The sequence below is a fragment of the Phocoena sinus genome, chromosome 13, assembly GCF_008692025.1.
Source record: "Phocoena sinus isolate mPhoSin1 chromosome 13, mPhoSin1.pri, whole genome shotgun sequence".
Taxonomy (NCBI): Eukaryota; Metazoa; Chordata; class Mammalia; order Artiodactyla; family Phocoenidae; genus Phocoena; species Phocoena sinus.
In genome coordinates this window covers 89625388-89637748 of record NC_045775.1, presented here as the reverse complement: position 1 = coordinate 89637748, position 12361 = coordinate 89625388, and the positions used below count along the sequence as shown (strand labels likewise).

The 12361-nt window shown below is 42.3% G+C and overlaps 1 long non-coding RNA gene across 3 annotated transcripts in view; it reads left to right on the top strand.

Annotated features, from left to right (window-relative positions):
* LOC116763962 overlaps positions 1–12361 on the top strand; it is a 107388-nt gene that overhangs the window by 68875 nt on the left and 26152 nt on the right. Inside the window, exon 3 of one of the 3 annotated variants that reach the window (XR_004352695.1) lies at positions 570–711. The exons of the other annotated variants lie outside the window; for them this stretch is intronic. This is a non-coding gene — a long non-coding RNA (uncharacterized LOC116763962). The remainder of the gene's footprint in view (positions 1–569; positions 712–12361) is intronic. 3 annotated transcript variants of the gene reach the window in all.

Below are 12361 nucleotides of genomic sequence, written 5' to 3'. Positions count from 1 at the left end.
TTCTCCTGTTGCAGAGCACGGGCTCTAGGTGTGTGGGCTTCAGTAGTTGTGGCTCGTGGGCTCAGTAGTTGTGGCTTGTGGGCTCTAGAGTGAAGGCTCAGTAGTTGTGGCACGTGGGCTTAGTTGCTCTGTGGAATGTGGGGTCTTCCTGGACCAGGGCTCGACCCTGTGTCCCCTGCACTGGCAGGCGGATTCCTAACCACTGTCCCACCAGGGAAGTCCTGATCTTTTCTTCTGTATCATATAATCTAATGTTGCTTCCCTCTAGTTTGTGTGAGTGTGTGTGTGTGTTTGTGTGTTTTAATCTCAGTTATTTTATTTTTCAGCTGTCTGGTTCTTTTTGATATTTTATTACTTTTTGTTGAAATTCTCACTATGTCCATCTATTCTTTTCCTGACTTGGGTGAGGTTCTTTATAATAATTACCTCGAACACTCTTTTTTTCAGATAGAATCCTTATGTCTGTTTCATCTAGCTCTTTTTCTGACGTTGTGTCTTGTTACTTCATTTGTAACATGTTCCTCTATTTCCTTACGTTTCCTAATTCTCTGCGCATTTCTCTTCTTTAGGTTCAGGTTGTTGCGCCCCCGGGTCTCGGAGAAGTGGCCTCATGTAGGAGACGACTGACAGGGCCCAGCGGCTCACTGTCCTCTCCCAGCAGAGTCACGTGCTCCAGGGGCGTCCCCTGTGCGGGCTGCTGTGGACAAGCTGGTAGGCGGTGTTGGACCCCGGCCTAATGGCTGTGAGCCCCTGCAGCATGTGATTGCCGTGGGTGTGCTGGTAGCCAAGGCAGCCCTCCGTTATGGGTGGCTGTGTGGGGCTCCGGGTGCACAGGCGGACAGGGCAGGCCCCCAGTGTGTCTGCTTGTGAGGCCTTGTGGTGCAGGAGGGCTATGGACATGGTGGTAAACGGGGCAGGCCCCTGATTCTAATCAGTTCCAGGGAAGACTCTCAAATGTTGCTTGCCAGTGTCTCAGTTCCTCGCGGGAGTCCCAGCTGTCTCTTGCCTTTCCAAGAAGCTCTCCGAGATTAGCAAGTGGGTCTGACCCAGGTGTCTTTCACACTACTGGCTCTGCACGGGGACTGAGAACGTGTGAGATCTGTGTGTGCCCTATGAGAGCAAAGTCTCAGTTTTCTTCAGCCTCCAGCTTTCCTGAAAGTAAGCCCTGCAGGTTTTCAAAGCCAGACCTGCTGTGTCCTTTTCTTCCCAGTGCAGGAACCCTGGGCTGAGCAGCTTGACGCAGGGTCAGACCCTTCCCTCCGTGTGGAGGACCCATGCAATTGTGATATCTTCCCGCTGTGGGCCACTGTGCTCGAGGTGTGGGTTCCAGCTAGACTCTGTGTCCAGTCCTCCTACCTGCCTTGTGGTTTCTCCTTCTTCATATCTTTAGTTGTGGAAAATGTTCTCTGCTAGTCTTCAGGTCATTCTCAGAGATAATTTCCGTGTAAGTTGTAATTTGGGTGTGTCCGTGGCGGGAGGGGAGCTCAGTATCTTCCTACTCTATCATCTTGATCCCCTCTCAAGAAAAAATTTTAAAATATATGCATTTATTACTGTAAACGTAACTCTTTGAATTGCATTGTTTTTCCTGTATTCCGTAAATGTAGGTACTTTGTGTTTCCAATTTTGTTTAAGATTTTTAAAATTTCCCTTTTGATTTATTCTTGTATTCATTGGCTGTTGAGGAGCTTGTGCAATTTCTAAGGGTTCTTGAATGTTCATTTATTCTTCTTAATATTGAATTTCAGTTTCGTACCATTGTGGTTGGAAATGATATGATTTCAGTCTTCTTGGATTTTTGAAGACTAGTTTCGCGGCTTAATATTTGACCTATCGCAGGAAATGTTCTGTGTCCTTAAGAAGAATGGAAACTTGCTGCTGTTGAGTGGAATGTACTACGTATGTCTGTTAGTTTCACTTGATATCAAGTGTGTGTTCGTGTTCAGTGTTTCCTGATTAATATTCTGTCTGGATGAGCTATACAGTGTTGAAAGTTGGGCATTGACGTTTCTTACCATTATTTAATTTCTGCACATTTTCAGCTTCATATGTGTTAATATTTTCTTTATATGTTTAGAGGCTCCAATGCTGGATACATACATATTTATAATTGTCATAATTGATTGATGAATTAATCCCTTTATCATTTATGATAACCTTCTTTTCTTTGAGAGGTTTGACCTAAAATCTTTTTTGCCTGATAATAGACTAGTCAGGCAAGTATCATTTGCATGGAATATCTTTTTTCCAGTCATCAAGTTTTATCCTATATATGGATTTAAAGTTAACATAAATATTTTGTACACAGTATATAATTGTACTTTTTAAAATCCACTCAGCCACCCTATGGATTATTTAAATTGAAATATAGTTGACTTACAGTGTTGCATTAGTCTCAGGGGAACAACATATGGATTTAATATTTTTATAGATCACACTCAAAGTTATTACAAAATAATGGCTATATTTCCCTGTGTTGTATGATATATCCTTGTTTGTTTATTTTATACATAGGGGTACTGGATTAAGAGAAACAAACTACTGTCTCTCCCTCCCCGCTTCACTCACCCCACCGGTAACCACTAATTTGTCCTCTGTGAGTCTATTTCTGTTTTGTCATATAGATTCCTTTCTTGCATTTTTTAGATTCCACATAGAAGTGAAAACATAGAGTATTTGTCTTTCTCTAACTTACTTCACTAGGTATAAATATTCCAGGCCCATCCACATTGTTGCGAGTGGCAGAATTCTGTTTTTGCTTTTTGCAGGCATCTCCATATTGTTCTCTATGGTGCCTCTTAGCATTTTACATCCCACCAACAGCCTAGGAGGGCTCCCTTTTCTCCACACCCCCTCTGGTATTTATTGTTTTTAGACTTTTTGATGATGGCCATTCTGACTGGAGATAGGTGATACCTCATAGTTTTGATTTGCATGTCTCAAATTATTTGAGATATTGAGCATCTTTTCATGTTTTTTTTTTTAAAGTGTGAGAAAAAGTTACCGTTGAAGTTGGCTTTTTGAAAGTCGTACCCTTTTGAATTTTTTTTTAATACCTACCACAGGACATTTTTTGAGGGCAGGTGTCATTCACACCCTAGCAGTCCTTGCTAATATTAAGTGCCCACAAGCACATGTTTTAAAGTTGCTGCTGTGGAAATGGCCACAGGCGCTGGGATTTTTCATGCCCCACTCTGGTTACTCGGGTGAGCACTGCCTTGTGGAGGTCGGGTCCCTGGGTTGTACGTTAGCGTGTGCTGTGCCAGAACAAACACCCACAATCCTGTGTCTCATCACTTCTTGTTTTTTGTTAATTTTTACTTTTTATTGGAGTAGATTTACAGTATTGTGCTTGTAGGCGTACAGAATCTTGTTCAGTTACATATATTCCTATGTCTATTCACCTTCGGGTTCTTCTTCCATATAGGTTATTAGAGAGTGTTGAGTAGACTTCCCTGTGTTATACAGTAGGTTCTGTTGATTATCTATTTTATATATATTGGTGTATATAGGTTTTTCCCAACATCCTAATTTGTCCCTTCCCCCGACCTCTCCCGTTGGGTAACCATAAGTTTCTTTCCTAAGTCTGCGAGTCTCTTTCTCTCTCTCTCCCTCTCTCTCTTTTTTTGGCTGCACCGTGCGGCATGCAGGATATTAGTTCTCCCAACAGTAGGGTCAGAGCTGCGCCCCCTGTAGTGGAAGCTCGGATTCTTAACCATTGGACCACCAGGAAAGTTCCTGTTTCTTGTAAATGAGTTCATTGGTATCAGTTTTTAACTTCCACCTGTAAGTGGTATCATGATATGTGTCTTTCTCTGTCTGACTTACTTCACTCAGTATGATCATCTCTAGGTCCATCTCTATTGCTGCAAATGGCATTCTTTAATCCTTTTTCATTTCTGAGTAATATTTCATTGTGAACATGTACCTTTTCTTCTTTATCCATTCCTCTCTCGATGGACATTTTGGTTGCTTCCAGGCCTTGGTTATGGTCAGTGGTGCTGCAGTGCGTGTTTAGTTGCATGTATCTTTTCCAGTTCTGGTTTTCTCTTGATATATGCCCGGGAGTGGGACTGCCATATCCTGTAGTAGCTCTGTTTTTATCTTTTCAAGTCACCTCCATACTGTTCTCTATAGAGGCTGTTACCACCTTAGATCCCACCAGAAGCACAGGAGGGTTCCCTTTTCTCTAAGCCCTGTCCAGCATTTATGGTTTGTAAACTTTTTGATGATGGCTGTTCTGACCGGTGCAGGCGATACCTCGTTGTAGTTTTGAGTTACATGTCTCTAATATATCGTGATGGTGAGCATCATTTCATGCGCTTTTTAAATAGTATTTACCTGTTGATATCGTCTTCATGAAAGTCTGCGATTTTTAGGTTTTTTTTTTAAGGATACTTATCCCCGGAAATTTTTTGAGGGCTGGTATCTTTTATAGCTCAACAGTGCTTGTGAATATTAAGTCCCCATAGCAATAGTTTTAAAGTTGCTGTTGCGGGAAAGGGCCACAAGGCGGCAGCATTTCACCCAAGACCAACTCTGGTTACCCAGGCAACCAGAGCCATTGTGGAAGTCGGGTTCCTGGATTGTACGAGTGTGGAATATGCCAGAACAAACACCCAAAAGCTCGTATCTCATCACTTCTTGCTTTTTTTTCTAATTTAAGTTTTATTTTTTCTTTGAGTAACAGCAGTATGCAATGTTCTGTGTTTTGTAGGTGTACAGAATTTTTTCATTTATACGTACAAATATATCTATTCATTTTTGTATTCTTTCCCTTATAAGTTATTCCAGAGTGTTGAGCAGACCTACCTTGGTGTACTTAGGTCCCTGCTCATTATCGAATTTATACATAATAGTTTGTATTTGTTAATCCCAGCCTCCTAATTTATCCCTTTCCCACATCTTTCCCCTTCGGTAAGCATAAGTTTTTGTTTTCTAAGTCTGTGAGACGTTTTCTATTTTGTCAGTTAGTTCATTGGTGTGAATTTTCAGATTCCACCTATAAGTGGTATTATATGGTACTTTTCTTTCTGATTCTGATCTAACTTAGTATGACTATCTCTGGGTCTGTCTGTGCTCCTGCAAATGGCATTGTTTCATTCACTGTCAGTCCCGAGTAGTCGGTTGTGTACTTGTACCACTTCTTGATCCATTCACCTGTCGATGGATATTTTGGTTGCTTGAAGGTCTTGGCTATTGTAAGTGGTGCTGAAGTGCACATTTGGGTGCAAGTTTTCTGTCAAATTCTGATTTTCTCTGGATATACTCTTAGGAGTGGGACTGCTGGATCATATGGTAGCTGTACATTTACCTTTTAAAGGCACTTGCATATCCTCTACAGTGGCTGTTAACATTTACATCCCACCTGCAGTATAGGAGGCTCCCTTTTTCTCCATCCCAATCCAGCATTTATTGCTTGTAGACATTTTGATAATGGCCATTCTGACTGCTGTGAGGTGATACTTTGTTGTAGTGTTGATTTGCGTGTCTTTAATGATTTGTGAATCATTTCATGGGCTTTTTTTTAAAACAGTGTGACTAGTATTTACCTGTTGATATTGTTTTCATGAAACTCTACCCTATTTTGGTTTTTTTTTTTTTTTTTTTAGAATACTTAGCCCCAGAAAGTTTTTGAGGGCTGGTATCTTTCACAGCCCAGCAGTGCGTGTGAATATGAAGTCCCTGTTAGCGATCATTTAAAAGCTGCTGTTGCAGGAAATGGCCACAAGGCGGCAGGATTTCTTCCAAGACCAACTCTGGTTCGTGTTTTGGAGTTATAAATTAGAGTAAAATGTGGCAGAACAAACAACCAAAGCTTCTGTCTCATCACTTCTTTTTTTAAAATTTTTATTTTTGGGGCGGTAACAGTGATATACAATGTTCTGTGTTTTGTAGGTGCCCAGAATCTTTTTCATTTATGTATTGACATACATCTACTCATCTTTAGATTCTCCTTCCTTATAGGTTATTCCAGAGTGTTGAGCAGACCTATCTTGGTATACTTAGGTCCCTGCTGATTACCGAAATCAGACGTAATAGTTTGTATCTGTTAATCCCAGCCACTTAATTTACATTTCCCCACTTCTTTCCTCTTTGGCAACCGTAAGTTTATTTTTTAAGTCTGTGAGACTTTTTCTGTTTTGTCAATTAGCTCATGGTTGTGAATTGTTAGATTCCACCTGTAAGTGATATCATATGATACTTGTCTTTCTGATTCTGACTTACTTCACTTACTATGAATATGTCTAGCTTCATCTGTGTTCCTGCAAATGGCATTATTTCCTCCTTCGTCATGCGGAGTACTAGTCCTCGTGTGCATGTACTAGTTCTCCTTAATCCATTCGTCTGGTGATGGGCATTGGGGCTGCTTCCAGGTCTTCGCTATTGTAAGTGGTGCTGTAGTGCACATTTGTGTGCATGTTTCACTTGGAATTCTTTTTTTCTCTGGATATGCTCTTAGGATTGGGACTCCCAGACCATGTGGCAGCTGTATTTTTACCTTTGAAAGGCACTTCCTTTTTGTTCCCTGTGTTGGCTGTTACCATTTACATCCCACCTGAAACACAGGGTGCTCCGCTTTTCGCCTCACCCACTCCAGCATTTATTGTTTGTAGATATTTTGAAAATGGCCATTGTGACTGCTGTGAGGTGATACCTCCTTGTAGTTTTGATTTTCGTGACTGTAATAATTCATGATATTGAGCATCATTTCATGTGCTTTTTGTTTTTTTAAACAGTGTGAGTAGTAATTATCTTTTGATAGCATCTTCATGAAAGTCTTCCCTTCTTTAAAAGAAATGTTTTTTGATTGCTTACCCCTGGAAATTTTTTGAGGGCTGGTGTCTCTTACAGCCCTGCAGTCCTTGTGAGTATTAAGTCCGCATAAGCATCGTTTCAAAGTTGCTGTTTCAGGAAACGGCCACAAGGAGGCAGGATTTCTTCGGAGCCCAGTTATGGTCACTGACAAGCAGAGCCTTAGCGGATGTGGCGTTTTGGGGCTGCAAATTGGGGTGGAATGTGCCAGAACAAACACTGAAAGGCTTGTGTCTCATCACTTCTTGGTTTCTTTTCAATTCAGTTTTTATTTTTTATTGAAATAACAGTGATACACAATGGTGTGTGTGTTGTAAGGGCAGAGAATGTTTTTAGTGTCTACATAAGCATATGTCTGTTCATCATCGGAGTCCTTTCCCGTATAGGTTATTACAGAGTGTTGGGTGGACCTCCCTTGGTACACCTCAGTCCCTGTTGATCATCTGTTTTACATGTAATATGTAATCCCAACTATCTACATTATGGCTTCCACACATCTGTCCCCTTTGGTAACCGTAAGTTTGTTTTTGAAGTCTGTGAGATATTTTTGTTTTGTCAGTTAGTTCCTTGGTGTGAATTGTTAGATTCCACCTATAAGTGATGTCATATGATACTTGTCTTTCTAATTCTGACTTACGTCACTTAGTGTGATTATCTCTAGGTTTATCTAGGTTCCTGCAGTTGGCATTATTTCATTCATTTACATGGTTGATTCATACTCCATTGCCTACATGTACCACTTCTTTATCCATTCACGTCTCAATGGACATTTGGGCTGCTTCCAGGTCTTGGCTGTTGTACATGGTGCTGCAGTGCACGTTTGGGTGCATGTTTTTTTTCCCTTTCTGGATTTTGGTGTATGTACTCTTAGGCGCCGGACTGCTGGATCATATGACATCTCTATTTTTACCTTGTAAAGACATCTCCATACTATGCTCTATACTGGCTTTTACCATTGCCATCCCACCAGCACCACAGGAAGGTTCCCTTTTTCCATGCCTTCTCCCCCATTTATATTTTGTAGACCTTTTGATGATGGCCATTCAGACTGGGGCGAAGTGACACCTCATTCTAGTTTTGATATGCGTGTCTCTAGTAATTCAAAATATTGAGCATCTTTTCATGTGCTTTCTTTTTCTTTTAAACAGTCTGAGTAGTATTTACTAGTTGACAGTGTCTTCTGGATAGTCTGCCCTGTTTTTAATTATTTTCGATTACTTAACCCTGGACATTTTTGGACGGCAGGTATCATTGAGAGCCTGGCAGTCCTGATGAATATATGAAGCGCTCATAAGCAATCGTCTTCAGGTTGCTATTGCGGGAAATGGCCACAAGGCGGCAGGATTACCTCCTGCCCATCTCTGGTTACCCAGGCAATCAGAGCCTGAGGTCATGTCCTGTTTGGTGGTTGTCACTTACAGCAGAATGTGCCAGGACCAACGCCCAACAGCTTGTGTCTCCTTATCTTTTTTTAAATTCAATTAATTTTTATTTTTCATTGGAGTAACAGTGGTATACAACGTTGCGTGTGCTGTAAGCGTCCAGAAGTTTTCAGTTATACACGGGCATACATCTGTTCATCTTTGGAATCTTTCCCCACATAGGTTTTTACAGGTTGGCGATAGAACTTCTTGGTACACATAGGTCCTTGCTGATTATCTTTTTTTTTTTTTTTTTTTTTTTTTTTGGGGTACGCGGGCTTCTCACTGCTGTGGCCTCTCCCGTTGCGGAGCACAGGCTCCGGACGTGCAGGCTCAGCGGCCATGGCTCACGGGCCCAGCCGCTCCGCGGCATGTGGGATCTTCCTGGACTGGGGCACGAACCCGTGTCCCCTGCATCGGCAGGCGGACTCTCAACTACTGCGCCACCAGGGAAGCCCCAACACTCTTGCCACTTCTATTTAACATATTATTGGAAGTCCTAGCTGCAGCCATCAGAGAAGAAAACGAAAAGGCACCCAAGTTTGAAGGGAAGTAGTAAAACTCACTATTTGCAGATGACATAATAGTATATATAGAAAATAAACCAAAAAACTATTTGAATAAATGCATTAATTTATTCAGAGTTGTAGAATGCAAGATTTATATGCAGAAATCTTTTGCTGTTGTAGACACTAATAATGTTCTATAAGAGACCAATAAAAAATCCCATTTAAAATCACATCAAAAAGAATAAAATAAATGGGAATAAACTTAACCATGGAGGTGAAAGGCCTGTACTCTGCAAACTATAATACACTGAGGAAGGAAATGGAAGATGATACAAAGAAATAGAAAGGAGTGTGTGGGAGTGTGTGCCGTGGGACCTTGGGCGCGAGCCAGGCTGCCGGGGTTGCTTCTTGTTTCTGCTCTTTGCTTGGTGCAGCTGTGGGTGAGTCACTTCTCTACGCCTCAGTTTTCTCATCTGTAAAATGGAATTAGTAATATTATAGTGTAGTTGTCATAATTTAATTAGCTAATATATGTAATCGGGAACACATTGTAAACGTTGCAGAAATGTTTACAGTTATGGTTTAATGAAATGGGGACAACTTCATGGGAGTCTTTTGGGAGAGAAATTACTCATGCAGTTCTTTCTAATGTAGCTATTTATTTACGTGCCTGTCAGCATTATGTGTCTGGAGCCCCTTGGAAGGGCTGGGAGGTGACCCGTTTTCTGACGGCATCTTCACAGCCCCTGGAATGGAACGCCTGCTGAGAATGTAAAGGGTGTGAGATGCACAGGGCCCAGGGATAGCCCTGTGGTCTCCTCCGTCCTCCAAACGTAATGGACCCAACATTAAAAATGAGAAATGCTGTATTTGCCATGGAAATTCACTTCGAGTCACCCCCAGTGAATGTACCGTCCTACAACAAGGGGAGGTAAATGCAGTTCAGACAGGATGGCCCTTCTTAGACAGAAATTCTGGAGCGACTGTTGAAGGCCTTGAGGCAGAGGGTTAGTGCTTTGGATGTGGTTGGCAGCGTGTCAGGGGCCCTGGGGATGGGTGAGTGTCTAATGAGTCATTTTGAGTCGTCTGAAGTAATAATGTCCTACTTTATTCTGTTTGTTAGTGCAGTTAAAATGATTTTCATATTAAGTAATTTAAGAATCGAGGCAGTTTTCTCTGGCGTTTTAAATGGGTGCGATCCCTGGAGAATTAGCACTGTGCTCTCTCCTCCCAGCGTTTATTTTGTTGCCCACGTATGGCTTGGAGGAGGGACACCCTGGGGTCCAGCTCTAGGGTGGAGAATGGCTTCTGCAGACACGTCAGGTCTCCACTGAGAAGTCTCATTCCAGGAGCCGCCCTGGGCGAGCTCCACCTGATTCCCGGTGCTGACATCTTCTCAGTTGCCCATTTGCTGCTCTGGGTTTGACTTTGAGCTGCTTTCATGGCTTCCGTATTCTGAGTCCGCCAGGATTTCGGTGTCTTTCTCTCTCTCTTTTTTAACAAAATTTTTATTGGAGTGTAGTTGATTTGCAATGTGGTGTTAGTTTCTGCTGTACAGCAAAGTGATTCAGTTCTACATTTATGTATCTCCACTCTGTTTTAGATCCTTTCTTGAATCACAAGCCCTGCCACATCCACGGGCTCTTCTCCCGTTCTTGAGTTGTGCTGGTGTTGGTCCTGGTCCTCCCGGCTTAGATGGTTTGCTGCGCCCAGTGGATTTCTACCCTCACCCCCTCCCACCTCACCCCTTAACCTGATCCTTTGCTGAAACCTCACCTCCACCCTGACTCTGGGGTAGAACTGGTGATACATTTTAACTGTGACCACGGCCAAGAGCCCAAGATCTGGAATCAAACAAAATTGATTTTTCATCCCAGCTCTGATCCTAGTTCCATGATGGACTATGGGTGTGTTGAAAGATTATTCTGAGTGTGTTTTCTCCTGCCTAAAATGGGCACAGCAGTGATGGCTTACCGCGTGGGGCTATTGTGAGGATTAAATGATGACCCATGTAAAGACCCTATCACGGTAAGTGTTCAACAATTGCTATTGTTATGTCAGTCTTTCTATGATGACAGGCACCATGAAGGCTGTTGACTCCAAACCAAGTCTGCAGTGTACCCTCTCTTTCTACTAAGCATGGGAAGAGTAGAGAAAGAATGGCGAAGCATTTCACCTTTTAGAAGTAGGAAATAGAAATAGATGTATTTAGCTGCCCTCGCTACTTAGAACACCTTTGCACACCACTGCTGGAGACTGAGTCAAAGAGAGAAACTCCTGAGCGGGATGGGGGAGTGGCACCCAGGTGGGTGTGGAGCCCTCCTGGGACAGAGGTGGCCAGGAGAGCATAGCGGTCATGGGTCGTCGGTGTTGGAAGAGATCTCAGCGTTCGTCCGGTGCAGACTCCTCATTCACCACTGACGAGCTGTGATCCGGAGAGGTAGACACCATGCCTCAGTTCACATAGCAGAGCTAGGAACAGAACCCTGGTGCTGAGGCTCCAGGTAAGTCTGGTGATGGCTCTTCCACGTCACAGGCTCTCTGATGTGGTCCCTTGAACAGCGGCATCAGCGTCACTTGGCAACTGGTTGGAAATGCAGATTATCAGGTTTCATCCCAGACCCGCTGACCCAGGATTTTCTGGAGTCAGGACGGGAATCGGTGTTCAAACAAGGTGCCACCCAGGTGACTGGATTTGAGAACCACTGCTCTTCATTATGTTGGTTTGTCGTGTTCCTAACCTGATTACATATATTTCTGCAAAGCAAGGAAGGTATGTAAAAAAAACCATAAATATAAGAAAACATACAGAAAGAAGAGAAAACAGGAATCTTTTGATATTAACCAAGACAGACCAATATCTATCTACATCTATTTCTATATAATTTTTTTCAGAAAACAAACATATATTTATACTGTCGTGTTTAGGTCCCACTATTAAGAGCACTGCTCTCTTTGTGTGACTTATTACAGATCCAAGTACAGCCCCGGTTACAGTGTTACTGGTTGGATGCAGTAATGGACTGTTAGCTCTTCCAAGCATGTGAACATAAATACCCTAGAGAGGGAAGAAGGTGTATGTGTGTGTGCGAAATATTATTGTTTGATGTAACTATTTCGTTGAAAATATGACAGCATGAAAAGCTAACCTAAAAGTGGCAAGAAATTTATGTTTCATGGCGAAGCCCACAGCCTCTGGGATGCTTAAATCACATTACATGGAGCTGTCAATCCCTTCTCCCCTTGGTATTAGTGGGTGTTGTATGAAAGCAAGTGTGTTTAACGTAATAGTGATTTTTCATGGTTCTGTCTGGACAGACCTTTCTCACTCATCATCAAAACCTATAAAAGTGCCTGGTGATGTTTTAGCTCCTGGAGTGTTTGATTATTTAGGACAGAACTTTATGGTAAAAGCATTGAATCTAACCATCTCACAACAAAAGAACAAAGTAGTTGGATTATTTTTGGAAAAGTTTGAGACGAAATGGTTAAAGTCATTGATGGACCTGGAAGAACGTAAGCAAGTCAGATTATTGTCTTAGATACTGAGCAGACTTGAGAGGGCTCTGGTTTCTATGTGAATGTCCACAATTCTGTGTATGTGGGCTGATGTTT